The 9,095-nt window shown below is 47.9% G+C and overlaps 1 long non-coding RNA gene across 11 annotated transcripts; it reads right to left on the bottom strand.

Annotated features, from left to right (window-relative positions):
* Positions 1-3,703: 3,703 nt before the first annotated feature.
* On the bottom strand, positions 3,704-6,927 carry LOC127915048 (uncharacterized). Of its 11 annotated transcripts, none has more exons than XR_008090026.1 (9): positions 6,832-6,927; positions 6,362-6,562; positions 5,934-6,294; positions 4,954-5,195; positions 4,686-4,886; positions 4,491-4,618; positions 4,258-4,423; positions 3,855-3,921; positions 3,704-3,786 (listed from the first exon to the last, which is right to left on the bottom strand). It is a non-coding gene; the product is annotated as an uncharacterized LOC127915048 (long non-coding RNA). The 11 variants fall into 11 exon arrangements; XR_008090021.1 differs by lacking the exon at positions 6,832-6,927 and adding an exon at positions 6,630-6,803 and having other exon boundaries at positions 4,954-5,128; XR_008090019.1 differs by lacking the exon at positions 6,832-6,927 and adding an exon at positions 6,630-6,803.
* Between the last annotated feature and the right edge of the window lie 2,168 nt (positions 6,928-9,095).

Raw genomic sequence — 9,095 nt, forward strand, 5'->3', positions numbered from 1 at the left:
GTGCAGTAACACACAGTAACACACAAACTCCTGCTGCTTCACAACTCTGACTGAAGAGCATGTGCTTTCTTTGGCTCGCACTGTGTCGAGAAGTGTTTTTGCTTCCCTTCACGATTCGTCAGTTATGATTCACTTTTGATTTTCTAACATGTGCCGTTGGATGTGCTTAGTGCTTACACAGGACGAGTCAAAGTGTAATATTCCAGATCCAGCCATCGTTACATAACTAAACACATTGATTCTCGGTAACGTACGCAGACCATCCATTCTGGGGAAAACTCTGTCAAGTGTCCTGTCAGAGCTGTCTACTTTAGAGACAGCACGCTCGCTTATAAGCAGGCTTCTGTTCTCACCATTATGAAAACACACAGGAAATATCTGTGAAATACTCCTCTCTTCACATGGCTCGCCCACAGATAGAAAGGATATACAGCACAGTCACAGTACTGGAAGTGCCACATATGGTTTGTATATGTTGAAATCATCTGTTGTTTGACTTGATGTAAGCCATTCTCTGTGTGTGTGTGTAAGACTTACAGTACAGCCTGTTTGTTTTAATATGGACAGATAATGGGTCAGATAAGATATTGGTGGAGAGAGGTTTATTTTACATAGCTATGGAGCAATAGATCTTGTGGTTCATGCCCTGCTGATGCCCTGCATATGTAAGGGATACTTGATTGGTTAGGATTGCCTCTTCGCTGACCCAGTCAATCAGTTAACAGAACCAAGACATTCTAAGGAAGGTCCAATAAACCTCCTTCCGTCTGGCCACTCTACCGTAAAGGACTGATTGGTGGAGTGCTGCAGAGATGGTTTTCCTTCCTTCTAGAAGGTTCTCCCATCTCCACAGAGGAACTCTGGTGCTCTGTCAGAGTTCTTGGGTTCTTGGTCACCTCCCTGACAAAGGCCCTTCTCCCACAATCGCTCAGTTTGGCCAGGCGGCCAGCTCTAGGAAGAGTTTTGGTGGTTCCAAACTTCTTCCATTTAAGAATGATGGAGGCCATTGTGTTCTTGGGACCTTCAATGCTGCAGACATTTTTTTGGTACCCTTCCCCAGATCTGTGACTACAAAATCCTGTCTCTGAGCTCTACGGACAATTCCTCATGGCTTGGTTTTTGCTCTGACATGCACTGTCAGAGCAAGTGTGGGACCTTATATAGACAGGTGTGTGCCTTTCCAAATTTTGTCCAATCAATTGAATTTACCACAGATGGACTGCAATCAAGATGTAGAAACATCTCAAGGATGATCAATTGAAACAGGATGCACCTGAGCTCAATTTCAAGTATCATAGCAAAGGGTCTGAATACTTCTGTAAATAAGGTATTTCTGTTTTTATCTTTACTAAATTAGCAAACATTTCTAAAAACCTGTTTTCGCTTCATCATTATGGGGTATTGTGTGTAGAATGAAGAGGAAAACATTTAATTTAAACCGTTTTAGAATAAGGCTGTAACGTAACAAAATGTGGAAAAGTCCGTAATAAACTGATAGTGTACGTATCAGTTCATTACTTTGCATACTACCTGTTATTACGTGTTATTGTTATTATTGATATTGGTTATTGTACTGCAATGTTCAGGAAGCTAGCACACAAGAATTTCACTGCACCTTTTATACCTGCTGTAAACTGTGTATGTGATGAAGCAATCATTTGATTTGATGCACGCACACACAAACAAACACTTTGGACCTACATTACTTCTGGCTGAGAGCCAAGAATTTACCTTAGATTCAATTCTCAGTCAAGCCCATACTTGCTTCAGTAGGTCTGGGATGAATTCCACATGAGAATGTATGGCTGTGGAAGGTCTTGAATTATTAATGATGTTAAAGAGGATTTTGTGGTGTGAATTTGAGGAAAAGAGACTATTGCGATAGGGGATAGGGATAGTTTAGCATCCCAGGACGCCTCACTCCTCCAGGAGAGCAGAGGATGTCCAGTCATACTGCCAGGCAGATGTTGGACAGATGTTCTGCAGAGAGAGACAGGGAAATGAGAGGTGAGAGACCATGAAATCCTGAGTTTGATCAAAATCAGTAATCATGCATATTCATTTACACAGCCACGCTTCATTTAACCTCCTGATCAGGCTTTATAGCATTTGATTGGTAGTGCTTTAATGTTTTTGGCTGAGTACGCTTGGAGGTGGAGGACTGCAATACTTTTATTGAGATGACCTTTAGACTTTGCGATTAGTGAGAGTAGACTAGTGAGAGTAGTGTGTAATTTCCTCATTTGTATGTCAGCATGATTTACTTTGGGGGAAGGAAAAGGGGGATACCTAGTCAGTTGTACAACTGAATGCATTCAACTGAAATGTGTCTTCTGCCTTGCAGAATCAGAGAGGTGCTGGGGGCTGCCTTCATCGACGCCCGGGGAACAGTGGGTTTGCTGCCTTGCAGAATCAGAGAGGTGCTGGGGGCTGCCTTCATCGACGCTCGGGGAACAGTGAGTTTGCTGCCTTGCAGAATCAGAGAGGTGCTGGGGGCTGCCTTCATCGACGCTCGGGGAACAGTGGGTTTGCTGCCTGGCAGAATCAGAGAGGTGCTGGGGGCTGCCTTCATCGACGCCCGGGGAACAGTGGGTTTGCTGCCTTGCAGAATCAGAGAGGTGCTGGGGGCTGCCTTCATCGACGCTCGGGGAACAGTGGGTTTGCTGCCTTGCAGAATCAGAGAGGTGCTGGGGGCTGCCTTCATCGACGCCCGGGGAACAGTGAGTTTGCTGCCTTGCAGAATCAGAGAGGTGCTGGGGGCTGCCTTAGTCGACGCCCGGGGAACAGTGGGTTTGCTGCCTTGCTCAGGGGCAGAACAACAGATTGTTTGTCACCTTGTCACAACTATCCTTCAATGTTATAGTAGCTTCTTTATATGTGAGTGTACCATGGCCTCTGCCAAGTGGTACAATATGAACCTTTATGGCACTGGTGGTAGTCAGCTCATTCTGAAACTGCATGGTTGCTGGTTCAAATCCCGCTCCGGCTGCTTCGCCTCAATCGCTATATTTCTGTCAGTGGTGGAATCCACATGGTCTTTCACGTATTTTTCTCACATTAACCACTGAATCGTAAACCGATGATACCATGCTTCTTTATCCCATTAGCTATAGCCTACCAGCTGTGCACCATACCCAGTGCTTCATCCCCTCATAGATATCGCCACGTCTCATGTATGTGTAAAGTATGAGCGTAACCAGATCAAAAGGCTCTGGTGTGGACAGGACACATGGTTTTGAAAGCCGGGGCTAACAATGTTGATATATTGCTCATATGTGCAGAGGATATGGATCCGGTATTTAGACATCGCTTAATTCACCTGACCCCCCCATTCCACTATAAAACTCTACTGGCACCCTCATACACTTTCTGTCACGCCCTGATCTGTTTCACCTGTCCTTGTGCTTGTCTCCCGGTGTCACCCATCTTCCCCATTATCCCCAATGTACTTATACCTGTGTTTTCTGTTTGTCTGTTGCCAGTTTGTCTTGTTTGTCAAGTTTACCAGCGTTCGTCCTGTCAGCTCCTGTCTTTTCCCAGCCTCTCTTTTCCTCGTCCTCATGGTTTTTGATCCTTGCCTGTCCTGACCCTGTACCCGCCCACCTGACTACTCTGCCTGTCCCTGACCCTGAGCCTGCCTGCCGTCCTGTACTTTTGTCTCACCTCTGGATTACCGACCTCTACCTGACCTGACTCTGATCCTGCCTGCCGTCCTGTACTTTTGTCTCACCTCTGGATTACCGACCTCTACCTGACCTGACTCTGATCCTGCCTGCCGTCCTGTACCTTAGCCTCTACTCTGGATTTACCGACCTCTACCTGACCTGACTCTGATCCTGCCTGCTGTCCTGTACCTTGGCCTCTACTCTGGATTACCGACCTCTACCTGACCTGACTCTGATCCTGCCTGCTGTCCTGTACCTTGGCCTCTACTCTGGACTACCGACCTCTACCTGACCTGACTCTGATCCTGCCTGCTGTCCTGTACCTTGGCCTCTACTCTGGATTACCGACCTCTACCTGACCTGACTCTGATCCTGCCTGCTGTCCTGTACCTTGGCCTCTACTCTGGATTACCGACCTCTACCTGACCTGACTCTGATCCTGCCTGCTGTCTTGTACCTTGGCCTCTACTCTGGATTACCGACCTCTACCTGACCTGACTCTGATCCTGCCTGCCTGTCCTGTACCTTGGCCTCTACTCTGGATTACCGACCTCTACCTGACCTGACTCTGATCCTGCCTGCTATCCTGTACCTTGGCCTCTACTCTGGATTACCGACCTCTACCTGACCTGACTCTGATCCTGCCTGCTGTCCTGTACCTTGGCCTCTACTCTGGATTACCGACCTCTACCTGACCTGACTCTGATCCTGCCTGCTGTCCTGTACCTTGGCCTCTACTCTGGATTACCGACCTCTACCTGACCTGACTCTGATCCTGCCTGCTGTCCTGTACCTTGGCCTCTACTCTGGATTACCGAACTCTACCTGACCTGACTCTGATCCTGCCTGCTGTCCTGTACCTTGGCCTCTACTCTGGATTACCGACCTCTACCTGACCTGACTCTGATCCTGCCTGCTGTCCTGTACCTTGGCCTCTACTCTGGATTACCGACCTCTGCCTGACCTGACTCTGATCCTGCCTGCTGTCCTGTACCTTGGTCTCTACTCTGGATTACCGACCTCTACCTGACCTGACTCTGATCCTGCCTGCTGTCCTGTACCTTGGCCTCTACTCTGGATTACCGACCTCTACCTGACCTGACTCTGATCCTGCCTGCTGTCCTGTACCTTGGCCTCTACTCTGGATTACCGACCTCTACCTGACCTGACTCTGATCCTGCCTGCTGTCCTGTACCTTGGCCTCTACTCTGGATTACCGACCTCTGCCTGACCTGACTCTGATCCTGCCTGCTGTCCTGTACCTTGGTCTCTACTCTGGATTACCGACCTCTACCTGACCTGACTCTGATCCTGCCTGCTGTCCTGTACCTTGGCCTCTACTCTGGATTACCGACCTCTACCTGACCTGACTCTGATCCTGCCTGCTGTCCTGTACCTTGGCCTCTACTCTGGATTACCGACCTCTACCTGACCTGACTCTGATCCTGCCTGCTGTCCTGTACCTTGGCCTCTACTCTGGACTACCGACCTCTACCTGACCTGACTCTGATCCTGCCTGCTGTCCTGTACCTTGGCCTCTAATCTGGATTACCGACCTCTACCTGACCTGACTCTGATCCTGCCTGCTGTCCTGTACCTTGGCCTCTACCCTGGATTACCGACCTCTACCTGACCTGACTCTGATCCTGCCTGCTGTCCTGTACCTTGGCCTCTACTCTGGACTACCGACCTCTACCTGACCTGACTCTGATCCTGCCTGCTGTCCTGTACCTTGGCCTCTACTCTGGATTACCGACCTCTACCTGACCTGACTCTGATCCTGCCTGCTGTCCTGTACCTTGGCCTCTACTCTGGATTACCGACCTCTACCTGACCTGACTCTGATCCTGCCTGCTGTCCTGTACCTTGGCCTCTACTCTGGATTACCGACCTCTACCTGACCTGACTCTGATCCTGCCTGCTGTCCTGTACCTTGGCCTCTACTCTGGATTACCGACCTCTACCTGACCTGACTCTGATCCTGCCTGCTGTCCTGTACCTTGGCCTCTACTCTGGATTACCGACCTCTACCTGACCTGACTCTGATCCTGCCTGCTGTCTTGTACCTTGGCCTCTACTCTGGATTACCGACCTCTACCTGACCTGACTCTGATCCTGCCTGCTGTCTTGTACCTTGGCCTCTACTCTGGATTACCGACCTCTACCTGACCTGACTCTGATCCTGCCTGCCTGTCCTGTACCTTGGCCTCTACTCTGGATTACCGACCTCTACCTGACCTGACTCTGATCCTGCCTGCTATCCTGTACCTTGGCCTCTACTCTGGATTACCGACCTCTACCTGACCTGACTCTGATCCTGCCTGCTGTCCTGTACCTTGGCCTCTACTCTGGATTACCGACCTCTACCTGACCTGACTCTGATCCTGCCTGCTGTCCTGTACCTTGGCCTCTACTCTGGATTACCGACCTCTACCTGACCTGACTCTGATCCTGCCTGCTGTCCTGTACCTTGGCCTCTACTCTGGATTACCGACCTCTACCTGACCTGACTCTGATCCTGCCTGCTGTCCTGTACCTTGGCCTCTACTCTGGATTACCGACCTCTACCTGACCTGACTCTGATCCTGCCTGCTGTCCTGTACCTTGGCCTCTACTCTGGATTACCGACCTCTGCCTGACCTGACTCTGATCCTGCCTGCTGTCCTGTACCTTGGTCTCTACTCTGGATTACCGACCTCTACCTGACCTGACTCTGATCCTGCCTGCTGTCCTGTACCTTGGCCTCTACTCTGGATTACCGACCTCTACCTGACCTGACTCTGATCCTGCCTGCTGTCCTGTACCTTGGCCTCTACTCTGGATTACCGACCTCTACCTGACCTGACTCTGATCCTGCCTGCTGTCCTGTACCTTGGCCTCTACTCTGGATTACCGACCTCTGCCTGACCTGACTCTGATCCTGCCTGCTGTCCTGTACCTTGGTCTCTACTCTGGATTACCGACCTCTACCTGACCTGACTCTGATCCTGCCTGCTGTCCTGTACCTTGGCCTCTACTCTGGATTACCGACCTCTACCTGACCTGACTCTGATCCTGCCTGCTGTCCTGTACCTTGGCCTCTACTCTGGATTACCGACCTCTACCTGACCTGACTCTGATCCTGCCTGCTGTCCTGTACCTTGGCCTCTACTCTGGATTTACCGACCTCTACCTGACCTGACTCTGATCCTGCCTGCTGTCCTGTACCTTGGCCTCTACTCTGGATTATCAACCCCTGCCTGCCTTGACCTGTCGTTTGCCTGCCCTTGTTGTTACAATAAACATTGTTACTTCACACAGTCTGCACTTGGGTCTTATCTTGATTCCTGAAACTTTCCCTCTTGCACTCTATCCTGCACACCCACACATTGTCAGAGCAGCATGCTAGTGTCAGGTTTAATGACGGAACTTCAGTTTCAGCCCCTGTGAAGAGATGGTAGCTGTTTAAACCTTTAATAAGACACGACACTTGAGCAAAACCATTTATATGATACTCTTCTATCATATTATCAAAAATGTGATTTTGACTATTGCCTATTTTACTCATCCAACTTATTCTTCTTTATCTTTTATTTTGGATAGAAAGAGATAATGGGAATATATATTAAAAGTCATATCAATAAAGGGACAGTAGGGGACGGATAGAGACCATAAGTGAGCTGCCAGCCAAACTCATGGTCCATATAACCCCTTTCCCCTCACACCATAGTAACCCTATGCGATTCCATATTCTTTATCTAAAACATTTTTTTTTAAATTCAAACAACTTCAGCCACTAAGATTGACACTTAATGTAACTGGTACAGTATAATGAATGGCCTACCTAGTTTGCTGGACGTCTTCGTGTGACAGCGATACACTAGTTAGAAATAGAGCACAGAACAGTGTGAAAACGACAGTGAGGTTTATGTTTAACTACAGACTCATAACTCTTGGGTATGTGGAAACAGACTTTGAGTGACATGACGTCCGTGGTGAAAAACAACACACTGTATTTTATGGGCTTATCTGAAGTCTTTAAAGAAACACAAAGAGATGTTTGGCTTACGTTCACACATCTCCTGTACAGTCGGGTCCATGACAATATTTAAGCAGACGAAAGTCCTCCTCTCTTGCTGTGTTCCTGTCTGGGGCAGGGTTTTGGTTTCCCCCAGTAAAAACAGCTCTGTTTGCTGAGACACACACAGACAAACAGGCCAAACCATGCAGTGTGCAGACAGATTTTCTTTCTGAAAAACAGCCAAGCCATAGAAGAGAAGTGTCTGTCCCGCTCACACTGTTACACAGAGTTACTCACACCAACAGGCCCACACACACCGTCAGCATGGTAAATGAAACCAACAGAGTTACATGTACACTAACACTCTTGTAGAGATAACCTGATTACTGTTGGTGGTTACATATTCTCCTATGGATGCTTTGAGTCACGTTACAAGAATTTACACACTAACAATTTACATTTTACAATTTACATGGGGCTCAGAGTGCTCAGATAGGAATGAATGCCAATATCCACTTTGGAATAAAGAAATGCACATCCAATGCCAGAAACCTAATTCATGTTATTGGCATTTTGCCTGGAAATGATTACACATATTTAAACCACTAGAAACATCATGTAAATCAATTGCCTCCCAAATCAGGCGGGTCAGAAAAACGCAAATGTTATTGACCTTATAACACAAGGTCAATAATTACAACCTAACCAATAGAGGCAAGTTCTGGAGGCTCCAAGAATGATGGACTGGCCTCCAATGTACTGAAAGTGATGTTTTGTCTCTCAGTTACTGATTGCACCAAATTCCAACCCCCCCAATCAGGCACTCATCCACTTTTGTCACACACATTCTCTCTCTCTCTATATATATATATATATATATCACTGAGTATCAGCTTACAGGGAGTTTCTCTCTCACCCCCACACACACTTATCACCCTGTGCTCTGGCCATATTTCAGTAAACACCTATGGAATAGAGAAAATAGCCAAAATAAAGAGGAAGATGATCCCTGGTATTCTGGTTCTGTTTTGGCTTTCACAGAGACGTACCCCTCCCAGTTACTGATAGTTTCCCCAGATTCCCTCCTCAAGCCTCTTTTGTCTTGCACTCAAGCGTCCCTCTATTCTCATGTTGTTGTCGCAGCTCCACACTCGCCGAGGCGCTCAGTGTTACACCCTCTGCACCCCACTGTGATAAGATTGTGCGCAAACACACACACACATGCCCGAGTGAACGCACACACACACACACACTCTCATGCACTCATCCTCACAGAGAATAAAGGCTGAACCCCCTGTAGTGTGGTTTCCTCCTGTGCTCATAATAAAAGGGACTATTTCCTTTCCACTGTTGCTGTGGGCTTAATATCTGAGGAAGTAAAAGTTAGACAAATTAGTTTGCAAAAAAGCTCCATAGAAATAACAGTGAAT

The sequence above is a fragment of the Oncorhynchus keta genome, chromosome 34 (assembly GCF_023373465.1).
Source record: "Oncorhynchus keta strain PuntledgeMale-10-30-2019 chromosome 34, Oket_V2, whole genome shotgun sequence".
Lineage (NCBI taxonomy): Eukaryota > Metazoa > Chordata > Actinopteri > Salmoniformes > Salmonidae > Oncorhynchus > Oncorhynchus keta.